General features: G+C 33.7%; 1 pseudogene; it reads left to right on the top strand.

Moving 5' to 3' along the window:
• The first annotated feature begins 3561 nt into the window (after positions 1-3561).
• On the top strand, positions 3562-7188 carry LOC114278128 (putative glucan 1,3-beta-glucosidase A; annotated as a pseudogene).
• Positions 7189-13602: the final 6414 nt, after the last annotated feature.

The following is a 13602-nucleotide window of genomic DNA, read 5'->3' as shown; positions in this document are numbered from 1 at the left end:
ATTTACGTTAAAAAAATTGAAAAAAAAAAAAAAACACTTGTTGATAAATTTTAAATAGTTGTACATTTTTATAGAGTGCATGCCATTACATGCCATAAAAAATTTAAAAACTATTTTATACTTGGTTAGCCAATGCCTTTAAGTCGCTGGTTAACAAAATTTTAATACATGTATATATATATTTTTTATTGCCCTCATTGGTCATATGTTTTTGTTAGGATGGAACATATCTGCGGCTAAAATCGGTAAAGGCTGGGAAATTTCTTTGCCCAGGGACAAATGGAGGAAGACTAGCACTAAACTAACCAAAAAAGGTCTACCAAACTAATATTTAGGGTAAGTTAAAAAAAAAACTAATATTTACAGTAAGTTAATTACCTCCTTATTATATATAATTAGAGTGATAAATTCAATATATGAAGAGAGAAATACAGAATAAATGTATCTATTGATATTATTGATTGATTGTATTGACTGTTGTATATTGTTATGTATTACAACTCCTATATATAGAAAAGAGGGTGGTAGTAGGTGTAGGTGGTAGGGGGTGAAGTGGAGGTGATAGGTGGAGTGGGTGGTAGTGGAGGTGGTAGGTGGAAGTAAGTGTGTGGTAGGTGATGGTAAATTATACAATGTACATTAACAGCCCCCCTCAAACTCAAGGAGGATAGGTACTAGCCAACTTGAGTTTGGAGAGAGTAACAAAACAGAAAAATAAGCTGACAAATAAAATTAAAAAATGGGATAGGAGACACTGTATGGTTGTGTCAGACCGTTGTAAAAGACACGGTATGGTCGTGTCGGACCGTTGTAGCAGACAGTTTACGGGGTCATGTCGGACCGTTGTAGCAGACACTGTGTGGTCGTGTCAGACCGATGTAGAAGACAGTTTACGGGGTCATGTCGGACCGTTGTAGCATGACAGTTTACGGGGTCATGTCGGACCGTTGGAGAAGACAGTTTATAGGGTCATGTCGGACCGATGTAGAAGCTGACCGGAATCAATGTCGGGACAGTTTATGGGGTCATGTCGGACCGTTGTAGCAGACACTGTGTGGTCGTGTCAGACCGATGTAGCAGGACAGTTTACGGGGTCATGTCGGACCGTTGTAGCAGACAGTTTACGGGGTCATGTCGGACCGTTGTAGCAGACACTGTGTGGTCGTGTCAGACCGTTGTAGAAGACAGTTTATGGGGTCATGTCGGACCGGTGTAGAAGACAGTTTATGGGGTCATGTCGGACCGTTGTAGAAGACAGTTTACGGGGTCATGTCGGACCGTTGTAGCAGACAGTTTACGGGGTCATGTCGGACCGTTGTAGCAGACACTGTGTGGTCGTGTCAGACCGTTGTAGAAGACAGTTTATGGGGTCATGTCGGACCGGTGTAGAAGACAGTTTATGGGGTCATGTCGGACCGTTGTAGAAAATTGTGGTGGTGCACCAAGGGGGTGACTTAGGGAGTGCGCCATGAGCGACTTATACATGATACTGTGTATAACCCCCCCTTAAACTCAAATAGGTGTGAAGAGAGAAACCTATTTGAGGTTGAAACAAAGGGATTGATAAAGCTGACCGGTGTAGAAGACACTGTATGAGTGTGTATATAGGCTGCCCAAAAAATATACATGGATGTAGATATCAAGCCTTCAAAAGTCGTGCCCTCAAAAGGTGTGCCCAATCTGTCAAAAGGCGTGCCATCAAAAGGCGTGCCCGATGCATCAAAAGGCGTGCCAGATATGATGGCGAGGCACGTGAGTGCCTTGGCTGGCGTGCCCGTTTGTCTGGCGTCAAGAGGCGCGCGATGCGCGTGGCTGCTTTGGCTATATAACCAAGACGAAGGCAGAGGCTGAGGCAGAGACTGAGACAAAAAAAAGTGAGAGAAACATCTGAAAAACTCTTCGTGTTCTGAGAGATTCGTGTTCTGAGAGAGAAACTCTGTAATATTCTGTAACACTCTGTTGCCCAGAAAATGGCCTCTTCGTCCCGCCCTCTGCTTACTCTCTTTCCCGACCTCAACGAGTCCACAAGAGAGATAACGGGTGCGGTGACCCCTGAACCTCAACCAGGCGCCCCAGGGTTTGCTCCGTTGAACTTTCCGATGCGGTCTGTGGAGCAAAGAATGGCAGTGCAGTCGGATGTGGAAGCCAATCAGTATACATTGAAGTCATGTGTGGAAACCATGACTGCGGTGACAAACTTGTCGAACTGGCTGCAGAGTAGGGCAAATGAGGTGCAGCAGTTAAACTCCCAGCTGGCTCTGCTCCAACGCATGTATAAGGATGCGCGAGCAGAGATAAGCATGCTAAGGACAGAAAACAAGGAGCTGAAGCGGAAGGCCACCGTGATGTTCCGATTTGGAGGGCCGCCATATGCTGCAGTGGAGGAGCAGGGAGTAGTGATCATGCCCAGTGAAGTGGGAATCATGGAGGCAGCACCGTCAAGGGCCGCCCAGGACGGAGGCAAGAAGAAAAGACCGGCGGCAGAGTAGAGAAGAAAAATCCCACTGTGGGTGTGGTGGTTGTGTTTGTGGGTTGTTTTTTTTTTTTTTTTTTTTTGTTGTTTTTGGATGTAAAATGGTGAAGGGGGTGAGCCCCGACATGAATAAAAGGAGGTTGAGTTTGGTGTGCAGTTCATCTGCGGCTTTGGTTTGTTTTTTTTTTTTTTGTTTTTTTTTTTTTTTTTTGGCTCTGGTGGAAAATAAGAATAATAAGAATAAATAAAAGGAAGTGTGGGAGAAAGGGGAAGAAAAAGTTCGGATGGTTAAAGTAATAAGAAAGAAAAAAGAAAAAAAAAAAGAAAAGGGAGATTCAAAGTGATTGGGGCGGGTCCTACCACTAAGGGAAAAAGAAAATGATGGGTGTGTAAAACAGTGTGTGGTTTGTGTCATTGTTAAAAGCTGGAGTAAAAGAAATGTAAAAAAAATATGAGTGGGAACAAGAGTGCGTGGAAAGAAGGAAGAGCCCCCCTGTTTTGCTTTCTCTTTTCTTCTCTATTCTCCGGAAAGAATAAAGAAAGGTCTGGAAAGCTTCGTCAACATTGAGGGCCTCCTTGGCTGATGTCTCGAAGTATGGAATATGCCCTTTGGAGGCACACCAAGCCCGAGCCTTTGTCTCAGAAACCACTCTATTATGTCCACCATCCACATCAATCTTGTTGTCTGGATCGTGAACGAGGGAACTGGGTTACTTGAAGAGCTAGAAATCTATGGATCGGTCAAACAACTTGTGTTCTGACGAAAGGCCGAGTGCGTTTGCTGAACTCAAGAACTGGACCCGTCTGAAGCTGTTCCGGAACAAGCTGTACGGGTCGAGACCGGACTGCATCGGCGATTGGCCGGAGTTAGAGGTGTTGCAACACTGGGAAAACAACTTCACTGAGGATGAGGAGTCCGATGGTAGAGAGATACCATGAGGAAGATCGGACGATAGTGACAGATTGAGAGACAGGGGCACGGGATCTTTCATGGATTTCTGATGTAAGTTAAGATCCACCATTGTCGTTGCATTGGAGATGGGAAGAACCGGAATTGGACGGATGAGCAGGGCCGACTCACGATGTAGATGATCCATTTGTCCAAGGGTTCAGTGGATTCTCAATCTGTACCGGTACTAAAACAGGATGGACTGATTGATGAACTTTCTCTTCGGCCATTGGGATTGAAGTAACCGATTCGGCGGAGAAAGGAGGGGTTGTGGTGGCTGGCGGAAGACAACAGAAACGGCTGCCATAGCGGCGGTGGTCTCGCCGGCGAGGTCCGACCCGGGGTGGTCGGGTCGATCTTGGAAACTTGCCTGGAAGTGGTCATGGCCTCTGGCCTGTGAAGGTAACCAGATGTCTGAGCACGGCGGGTCAGAGGGAAGAGAGTTGGAAGATGCAGGAAACTGAAGATAGGTGTAGAGGTCCGGCGGGCGGCCAAGGCGAGGCTGCCGCCCGCCGGTGAAGCAGAATTATTCGAGTCTAAACCCGCTCTGATACCATGATAAATTCAATGTATGAAGAGAGAAATACAGAATAAATGTATCTATTGATATTATTGATTGATTGTATTGACTGTTGTATATTGTTATGTATTACAACTCCTATATATAGAAAAGAGGGTGGTAGTAGGTGTAGGTGGTAGGGGGTGAAGTGGAGGTGATAGGTGGAGTGGGTGGTAGTGGAGGTGGTAGGTGGAAGTAAGTGTGTGGTAGGTGATGGTAAATTATACAATGTACATTAACAAGATTGGTGCTTAATTTCAGTATTGACCCGTTAATCTGCATTCACATTCTTATAAATTACTCAGAAAAAATATAGTATTCTTGTTTTGTTGGAGGGAGCCAAATGCGGTATTTAAATAAGAAAAGACCTTTATTTGGGTAAATTAAAGAAAAGAAAGGGACTTGTCGGTTTGATTTTCATTTCTTTTATCCAACAAAGTTTAATTAAATCAGTAATTCATAATGATATTATATATGTTTATATCAAATATTATTTTCATAGGATCATTTTTTGTGTTTCATTCATCTGAGGCATTGCACAACTAAGAATTAATATTGGACCAAGAATAACATTTAAAATTAAAAAAAAAAAAAAAAAAAAAAAACTCCATTTAATGTTTTGTGCAGTTGTGGAGGATTAATGAGTCCAATTTTCACTTTAGACTCCGTAACAAGAAATTCATGGGATTGCAAAGTTCTAAAAAGGGATCCTACATTGTACCTGTTTCAAAATAATCTGATAGATCAGAAACGTTTCAGATTATGAAGTATAATCATCGTTCAACCCGTATTCGAATCAAAGCACCTAACGGTTTTTTCTTACAGGTTAATTTGCTTCCCCCCTTTTTTTGACTATAAAACTTTATTTAGCATTCACATACTATATTATGAACTTGTAGGTAAGCAAAGAGGGGCATGTGACAGCTGATTCCAAAGGGAATGGCGGATGGAGAGATGATGATCCATCTGTTTTTGAGATGAAAATTGGGAGGCAATTCGATGGCGAGTTTCAAGTGACCAATGGTTATGGCAAATTGGCACCAAAAGTTATGAGGGTAAGATAAAAACATCTTGAAAAAATTAACACAATTTGATCATTAAGCTTTCAATGTAAATTCTCATTTCTAATTACAAATTTTACAAGGTTCTGATGATGATGTTATGCATTGCAGGAGCACTGGACCACTTTCATAACAGAAGACGATTTCAAGTTCATGTCAAGCAATGGAATCAACACTGTGAGAATTCCAGTGGGGCGGTGGATAGCTTTCGATCCAACACCCCCAGCGCCATACGTTGGAGGATCCTTAAAAGCCTTGGACAATGCCTTCTCATGGGCACGGTATGTATTTTTTACTTAGGGTTAAATTCACTGTCAATCCTCAAAATATACTCTGTGTTTCATTTTTAGTACTCAATAGTTCAACTAGATGCCTTCACCCAACCAAGAATGCCGATTGAATTACTATAAAATTGCAATGTTCTGTCCTGAAATTTTTCAGTCCCTCTGTTCCAATACATTCTTAGCTACATGGCCGTATCTTGAATGAGGACCTTTGGTTAATTTGGTTCCAGAAAATACGGCATGAAGGTTATAATCGACCTACACGCTGCACCGGGTTCTCAAACTAACAGTGCAGTTAGCTCTTCTAGAGATGGGTTTGTGGAATGGGGACAGACTGACCAAAACATACAAGAGACAGTAGATGTTATAGACTTTTTAACTACCAGGTAAAAATCATCATAATTCATAATTACAAAAATGCCATTATTGACATATTAGTCTACCCTTACATTGTGTATAAAAATTATGTATTACTTTTATTAGATAAGCTAAGCACCCGAGCCTTTACGCTGTGGAGCTGTTGAACGAGCCGTGTGCGCCGTGTGTTACGCTAGAGAAGCTGAAGAAGTACTACCGTGCTGGTTACAATGCTGTGAGAAAGCACTCGTCCACGGCTTACGTGATCATGGCGAGCCGAATGCAATATGGAATGAAACCTGTTGATCCTACAGAACTGTTCCCTCTAGCGAGGGAGTTGAAAGGATCGGCAATTGATGTGCACTACTACCAAATCTTCATGCCTGTCTTTAAGAAAATGAATCACCAGCAGAACATCGACTTCGTCTACACCAATACTTCGGTTGAGTTGAATCGACTTATTAAACCAAACAATCCTCAAATTTTCATTGGTATGTACCCCAATTAATTAAGAAAAAATGATACTCATCATGGTTCGAATTTGCTCTCTTCACCCCTAAAAAAAATATATGATACAAAAATTGCTAGGTGTACAGATTTAGAACATGAAAATGGTACCCAAAAAAAAAACATATTGTGTAGTTGAGATGTATCTTGGTTGTGATTTGGACCAAACTTAAAAATAAATCTCTACTGCATTGTATTCTAATTATCCACTGAATTTCACTTTTTTTTTTCTTTTTTCTTTTTTCCTGACCTTTTACGTGAATTCGTATAGTAAACATGTAAAAGACATCATATATTAAAAAGAAAAAAATTAAAGATTTTCTAACAAAAATTTGGAGTGGACCTTCTTTTTTTTTTCATTTTTTTTTTTTTTTATAGAATCCAAATCCTCTAAAAATATTTATTATTATTATTTTTTGAATAGGATGGATTTTACATGTAGTAATTATGTGCTGCATGAATATATTAAAGACGTGCAAAGAAGTACTAAATTCTTCCAATTTTACATAGCAGACCTCATTAAATGTTTATTTTAAAATTCACTTTTACGCAAAATGTTATATGCTAGTAAGTATACTCATTCTCATTCTGGTGGTGTTGATACTATCAAAATGAATGCAATGTTGCTAATACTACATTTAATAATTTTTTTTACAAAAGTTGATGTGTTTTTAGCATTTTTTTAATAAAAAATTAAAAAAAAGAATATTGTCATCGTACGTATATATAAACTTATTAGCATTTTTGTTATTTGTATTTTATTTTTATTTTTGTATGTTATTTTTTGGGCAGGGGAATGGGCAACTGAGTGGGGAACAGCCAATCTAGCTCATCCAAGTTTAAGCAAGAAGACAATAGAGGACTACAAAAACTTCGGTAAGGCCCAACTCCAAGTCTATGGTAAAGCCACATTCGGCTGGGCTTACTGGACCCTCAAGTGCCCCTTCTCTAACTTGAGCTTTGAGTGGATGATCAAGAATGGCTATCTTCAGCTTTAATTTAAAATAAATTAATTAATTAAATTAATTGAGACAATTATTGCTGCCAATTAAGCCTAATCCAAATTTATTCACTGCCAAATTAAATCTTAATCCAATCCCTACTCATTGTCGGCCAATTAAGCTTAATCAAAATTTATTCACCGCCCAATTAAATCTTAATCCAATCCCTACCCATCGTTGGCGAATTAAGCTTAAACAGGTCATGTTGTATGTGTTAGCAACTCACTGCTTGAAGTTATGTGCCAATGGCGGCCAGTGGTGTGTGTGAACTTAGAATAGAGAGTCTTTTTATTCTCCTTAATTTTGGATTACATGGTTGTAATTGTCGATGCTGGTGTATAATATGTATCCAATATTTATATGCTTTTTATATATTAATTTTATTATGCTCCTCTAATAGGAAGGAGCAAAATGTATTTTCTTGGTCTCGTTTACCAAGAATCAAACATAAAAAAAACATTTTCTTTTTAGGTAAATTATAAATATAGATTTGTTTAAAGTATAAATTGTCTTCCATGATTTGAAAAATTATAAATATTCCTTTGTTAGAAATTTTTTCTTTAATAGAATTAATTAAAAAAATAAAATTTGTAATTACTTTTCTATACAATAATAAAATTACCTAAATTATTAATTGAAACATATTTCTAACATCATTAAAAGCTGTTAATTGACTTGATATATTAATAAAAATGACAATTTATTAAAAAATTAGAAACCTCAGAAGGTGAAATGTAATTTCTAAAACCATTAAAAAAAAATTGTATTTTAATCAAATCTTAAAGAGTGCACTTATAATTTACGCTTTCTTTTTGAACAGACAAAAATCTTTGGTGTCAAACATTTTATGCATGCTAATCTCGACTAATTTGCTTAGTCACCATCATATCACTTCTAATACTCTAATTTTTCAATTTTCCTCCGTGCTTCAAAGTTAGTGAAAATTAGATTTTCTCACCCTTCAAATTTACTTGAATAATGTTAGAGATTTTACATATTTTATTAAAAGATTTATTGAACAATCACATGTGTGTGAGTTTCACACCACACCCATGTAAGTGTTTGGTACATTTTTTATATCCATTGCTTTATTTATTTTGGTCCCTCAATTCTTGTTTAGTAAACATTTTGGGACTAAAAAAGTATAAAAAGACAAAATAAGTTATATAAGTCAATAAGACAAAATATCAAATCCAAATCGTAATTATTATACTTTTTCTCTCATAAAAGTCAAAAAAATCTAAAATAAAAACCAAACGAGGTTAAAAAAAGTCCAAGCACAAAAAAGTTGGCTACCGTAATCAATGCCAAATGAAGCTTATGTTTCAATATTTCTTGTCACATCATCATTTAAAATTTAAGTGAAAATTGAAATATAAGAGATCAAAATAGACTTTGAATGAATAAGTTGGGTGAAAAGTATAATTTGTCCTATATTTTTTCCTTAATCCGCTTAAAATGCGTTGTCTTATATTTTTAAAGAATTTGATAAGAAATTTAAAAATATTATTCACTATAGCCCCGTTTGGTGTAGCTATTAAAACAACTTATAGATTATAGCTTAACAGACTATAGATTATGACTTTAATCAGAAGTTGTTAATCTATTTGGTATAGCTGTTGGGTTATAAATTTAAGTTGCTAAGTAGTGTTTGTTAAATAAGCTGTGAAATAGTTTTTTCAAGTAATTTTTATTTTTTGTTTGTCTACATTTCTTATAAATAATAATAATAATAATCTATAGTCTATTTGAGTTTTTTTCTATTTTTAAAAAAATAAAAAATAAAAAAATTTAAGAGTGTAACCATAAATTAACATGTCCACAGCAGAAGCTAATAATCATAAGCAAGGGGTGAGCAGCTTCTCAGAATCAGCTTTTTTAAGTTAAAATAAGCTGTTAGAATCAGAAGCTGTTTGAAATAAGTTTAACCAAACAGTCCAAAATAACTTTTTCAAAGCTAAAAGCCATAAGTTGGCTCTAAAAAACTGAAACAAACACCCCCTATATATAAAAGGAGTGCAATAAAAATAATATAATTACTTTAAGCATTCTTTTTACTTATAGGGAAATTTAATCAAAACTCCTCAATGGGATTATTATTTGGTAAAAAATATAACCTAATTTATTTTTTTTTTCATAAACCTTCTAAGGAGAAAATACATAATTGAGTAAGAACAAAATAAAATATTTTTTTTCTTGTACAATATTATCAAAGTAATATGTTACTGTCAAACAAAATAACATATTACAATCAAATAGAATAGCATGTTGCTGTTACTATTACTGTTCACATCAATTTTAACGGTAATATATATATTTTTAAAGAATTTCATAATCAACATAGATTTTATTTGATAGATTTTAATGAAAGAATTCTAAAAATATTAATTTTATTAAAAACCGACATCTATATCAAAAGTTATATTATTTTAAAGTTTAATATTTTAATAATAGTGATATTTGTTGGACTTTTCAAAAAAAACTTTTTGTACTTATCTTTAATACGTTAAAATTTCATTATGATGGAGGTTTTGGCCAAATCCCCCAAGAATAGACCTTAATAAGACTCATAATAAAATATAAAAAAAAAAAAATTATTCATATGTAATATTTTCTTTATATATATGTATATATGTATATATATGGGTAAATTATGTAAATAGTTTATGTAATTTATATGATGTGTCAATTTGATCCACGTTATTTTAATTTGCTCGATTTTGATCCTTAATTTAATGAATTGTGTCATATTGATCCAATAAATAACTATCATTAGGTTTGGTGGATGAAAACTAGGGGTGCAACTCGGACGGGTTCGGTTGGGTTGGGAGGTTGTCCAAGCCGAGCTCAAGTTGTACTAAGACCTGCCCAACCCTACCCAAGCCCAAATTGTAACCCAAGATTGTTTGTCCAAACCCGACCCGAGTTAAATCCGAATTATCCGAGTTGCCCGAATTGTAAATGATTTTTTTTTGCAGCTATTTATTTAAAATTTGACTCTCTTTACATTTTTTTATAGAAAATCATTAGGAAAATGAGTAAGAGCACTAATTAGTGCCACCACTAATGATGTGGCACCCACTGCCACAATGTTGTTGTGTCTGTTTGTTTGTTTGTTTTTTTTTTTTTTTAAAAAAAGAAAAAGATGCCACATCATTAGTGATTGCTTTAGAGCACCACTTTTAGTGGTCTTTATCATTGCCCAAATCATTAATACCATCAAAACAAATAATTTATATAATGTAAGAGATATGTCACTATAATAATCCTTACAATTTATGAGTGAAAATAAAAAGAAAAAAAAGTAAGATTTTATATTATTTGTATATATAGTATATATTCAATATGATTTAATAATATAAATTACTTTCATATCATGTAATGGCTAATAATTTATATGTATATTTAATATTTTTATATATCTATATATGTATAATTCGGGTTTCGGGTTATTCGGATTGTTTGAAGTCTTTGCCCAAGCCCGTCCAAATTTAATTCGGGCTTCTGAATTTTTACCCAAGCCCGTACCGAATTTGAAAATATTTTGTCTAAGTCCTAAAAAAATTCGGACTGGGCACGAGTTGATCGGGTTGAGCCCGTCTAAGTTGCACCCCTAACCAAAACTCAAACGATGTATCAATTTAGTTATTGTAATTTACACGATATGCCAATTTGATCTTTGTCAAAATCGATCAAATTAAAATAATAAGGACCAAATTAACATATTGTATAAACTACAATGATCAAATTGACACATTTTTTGAGTTTCTGTCCACCAAACCTAGTAGCTATTATTTATTGGACCAATATGACATAATCCGTTAAATCAATGGACAAAATCGAGCAAATTAAAATAATAGAAATTAAATTGACACATGGTGTAAATTACAGGGACCATTTATATAATTTATTATATATATATATATATATATGTATAAGAGTAAGGCAGCTAGCATGCATCTGCAATGCCTACAATCATTCAATTGTGTTGATTGTTGTCATCGAAAATTATTTAGGGAAATTACTAGTCAGTGTTTTTTTCAAAGTTTAATTAAAAAATTATGAAAAATTTTATGATTTTACATATTAACGTTTATAAAGAATTGGATAATACTTTTTTACGATTTTTTTTCCAATTATTTATCATATAGTTCTTAATTGCACAAGAAAAAGCAACAACGACAAGTTACATTAAAAAAATATTGATATCAAAAATTTAAAATTATAACTCAAGAGTAGAGCATATTTAGGATGTGTTTGTTTATGAATTTAAGTAATAATTTGAAAAAAAAAAAAAAAGAAGAAGAAGAAGAGATGAAATGTGAATGAAATAGAACTAACTACATTTTACATATATATGTATGGGAATGACTTCCCTCCAGTTCAATCATGGTTGGACTGGAGGGTACTGTTAGGCCCGTAGAGGTCCATCACAAGTCCTGTTTCGATAATTCGAACCGTTCAATATGTAAAACTCGTCGAGTACTATACATCTGTAAACAATCACTTTGATCAGATATCGATAACTATGTGATCAAATCAATTTAGTATGAAAAAAATGGACGGTGAAAAATAAATAGCTTACAAAAATCTAATTTGATCACATAGCTATCGATATCCGATCAACGTGATTTTTTACAAGCATATATTATTCGATAATTTCTACACATTGTACGGTTCAGATTATTAAAACGGGATCCGTAGTGAATCTATATGGGCCCAACAATACCCTCCAGTCTATACTAGAGGGAAGCCATTCCCTATATATATATTTTCAAATTCTATGGATTTAGGTAGAGATTAAAATATATATGTATATATATATATAGAAAAAGTATAAAATATATGTAAAATGTAAATATATTTATTTATATTTTACTTATTTTTAGGATATTTAGGATGCGTTTGTTCATAAATTTAGGAAATAATTTCAGAAGGAAAAAAAAATTAAATGAAATGTGAATGAAATAGAACTAATTATATTTTACATATATATATATATATATATATTAAATTCTATGGATTTAGGTAGAGATTTAAATATATATATAGAAAAAAAAAGTATGAAATATATGTAAAATGTTACTATATTTATTTATATTTTACATATTTTTATTTTTATTTATTAAAATTCATGATTTAACCACAGTATAAGAGAATCTTGGAGAGAAACTGAAAGTAAAAAGATTGTGACGGGAAGAGAGTTCTTTTGGCTGCTGATATGATGTGTTTAGGTCATATCTTGTTGGGAGCACTAACCTTTTCAACAAATGAGAGTCAAGGGAGAGGAACGGACTCAAGTGGTGTCCATGACAACGAGGGGTGTGGGTGGGTGGGTGTGGTGTGGCCTTTTGACACCATGATTAAGCTTTTGTATATGCCCCTTGTTGGTGGGAAACACCAATTATTACACATGCAATATTATTGATTTTGCAATCCTCACCACTAATTCATTTTCAACTTTACTTGTGATGCTCTCTACTGTTACCAAACAGCATGTTCATGAACTTTTCTCTTTTGGAAAATTTGTATTGCAACAATTTGCAAGATTGTGCAGTACAACTTATATGAATTATTTATATATAGGGTAAATTATATTGAAATTTTTTGAGATTTCTATTTAATACAAATTTACTCTTATATTTGAAAAATTACATTCTTTTATTTGAAATTTGTAATTTTATTACAAATTATCCATTGGATTACTGATGTCATGTTCTAAAATTTTCTAAATAACCACTTTGCCATTTTTTCTATTATTTTTTTTTCATATCATTATGACTAGATTCGATAACTTTTTCTATCATTAAATTTTATCTGAACATATTCTTATTGAGTAATGATATACAAACGTAAAGTTTATATAAAATTTTCAAACACAATGATATAGTTTAATAATGATTTTTCACTTTAAAACAAAACACTCATAAACATTATTTATCTTTATAACAATATCACTATCACAATATTTTTATGATATTTTTTGTATAAACTTTTATATATGAATTTAATTTTTCATTTTTATTTCTACCAAAAAGTATAAAATTTGTATAAAAAAAACTTTAAAAAAACATTGAATACAACAAAAAAAGATAATGTATTGAATTTTTGTATTTATATATAAATATATATTTGTATTTGGTGAATTTAAAAAAATTACAAAATATTATACTTCTTAAGTAGATCTAGATTAGGTGTATCTAAAAAAAAAAAAAATTGCTTAAAATATTAAAATAATTCTGTAAAAAATAAAAATAAAAAAACATAATTTTTTGTGTCAATTAAACCAAAGAAAATGATAGTTATTTCCCTTTAAATGACATGAACAAAATATTTGTATTATTTTATTATTTTATATGTATAAAGGCAAAGGGACAAATATGTCATTTTAATCTGACAGGGGGTAAGTGC

Source organism: Camellia sinensis, chromosome 3 (assembly GCF_055761805.1).
Source record: "Camellia sinensis isolate YWXY chromosome 3, ASM5576180v1, whole genome shotgun sequence".
Taxonomy (NCBI): Eukaryota; Viridiplantae; Streptophyta; class Magnoliopsida; order Ericales; family Theaceae; genus Camellia; species Camellia sinensis.
The sequence above is the reverse complement of the archived record's forward strand: the minus strand, read 5'-3'. Positions and strand labels throughout refer to the sequence as shown.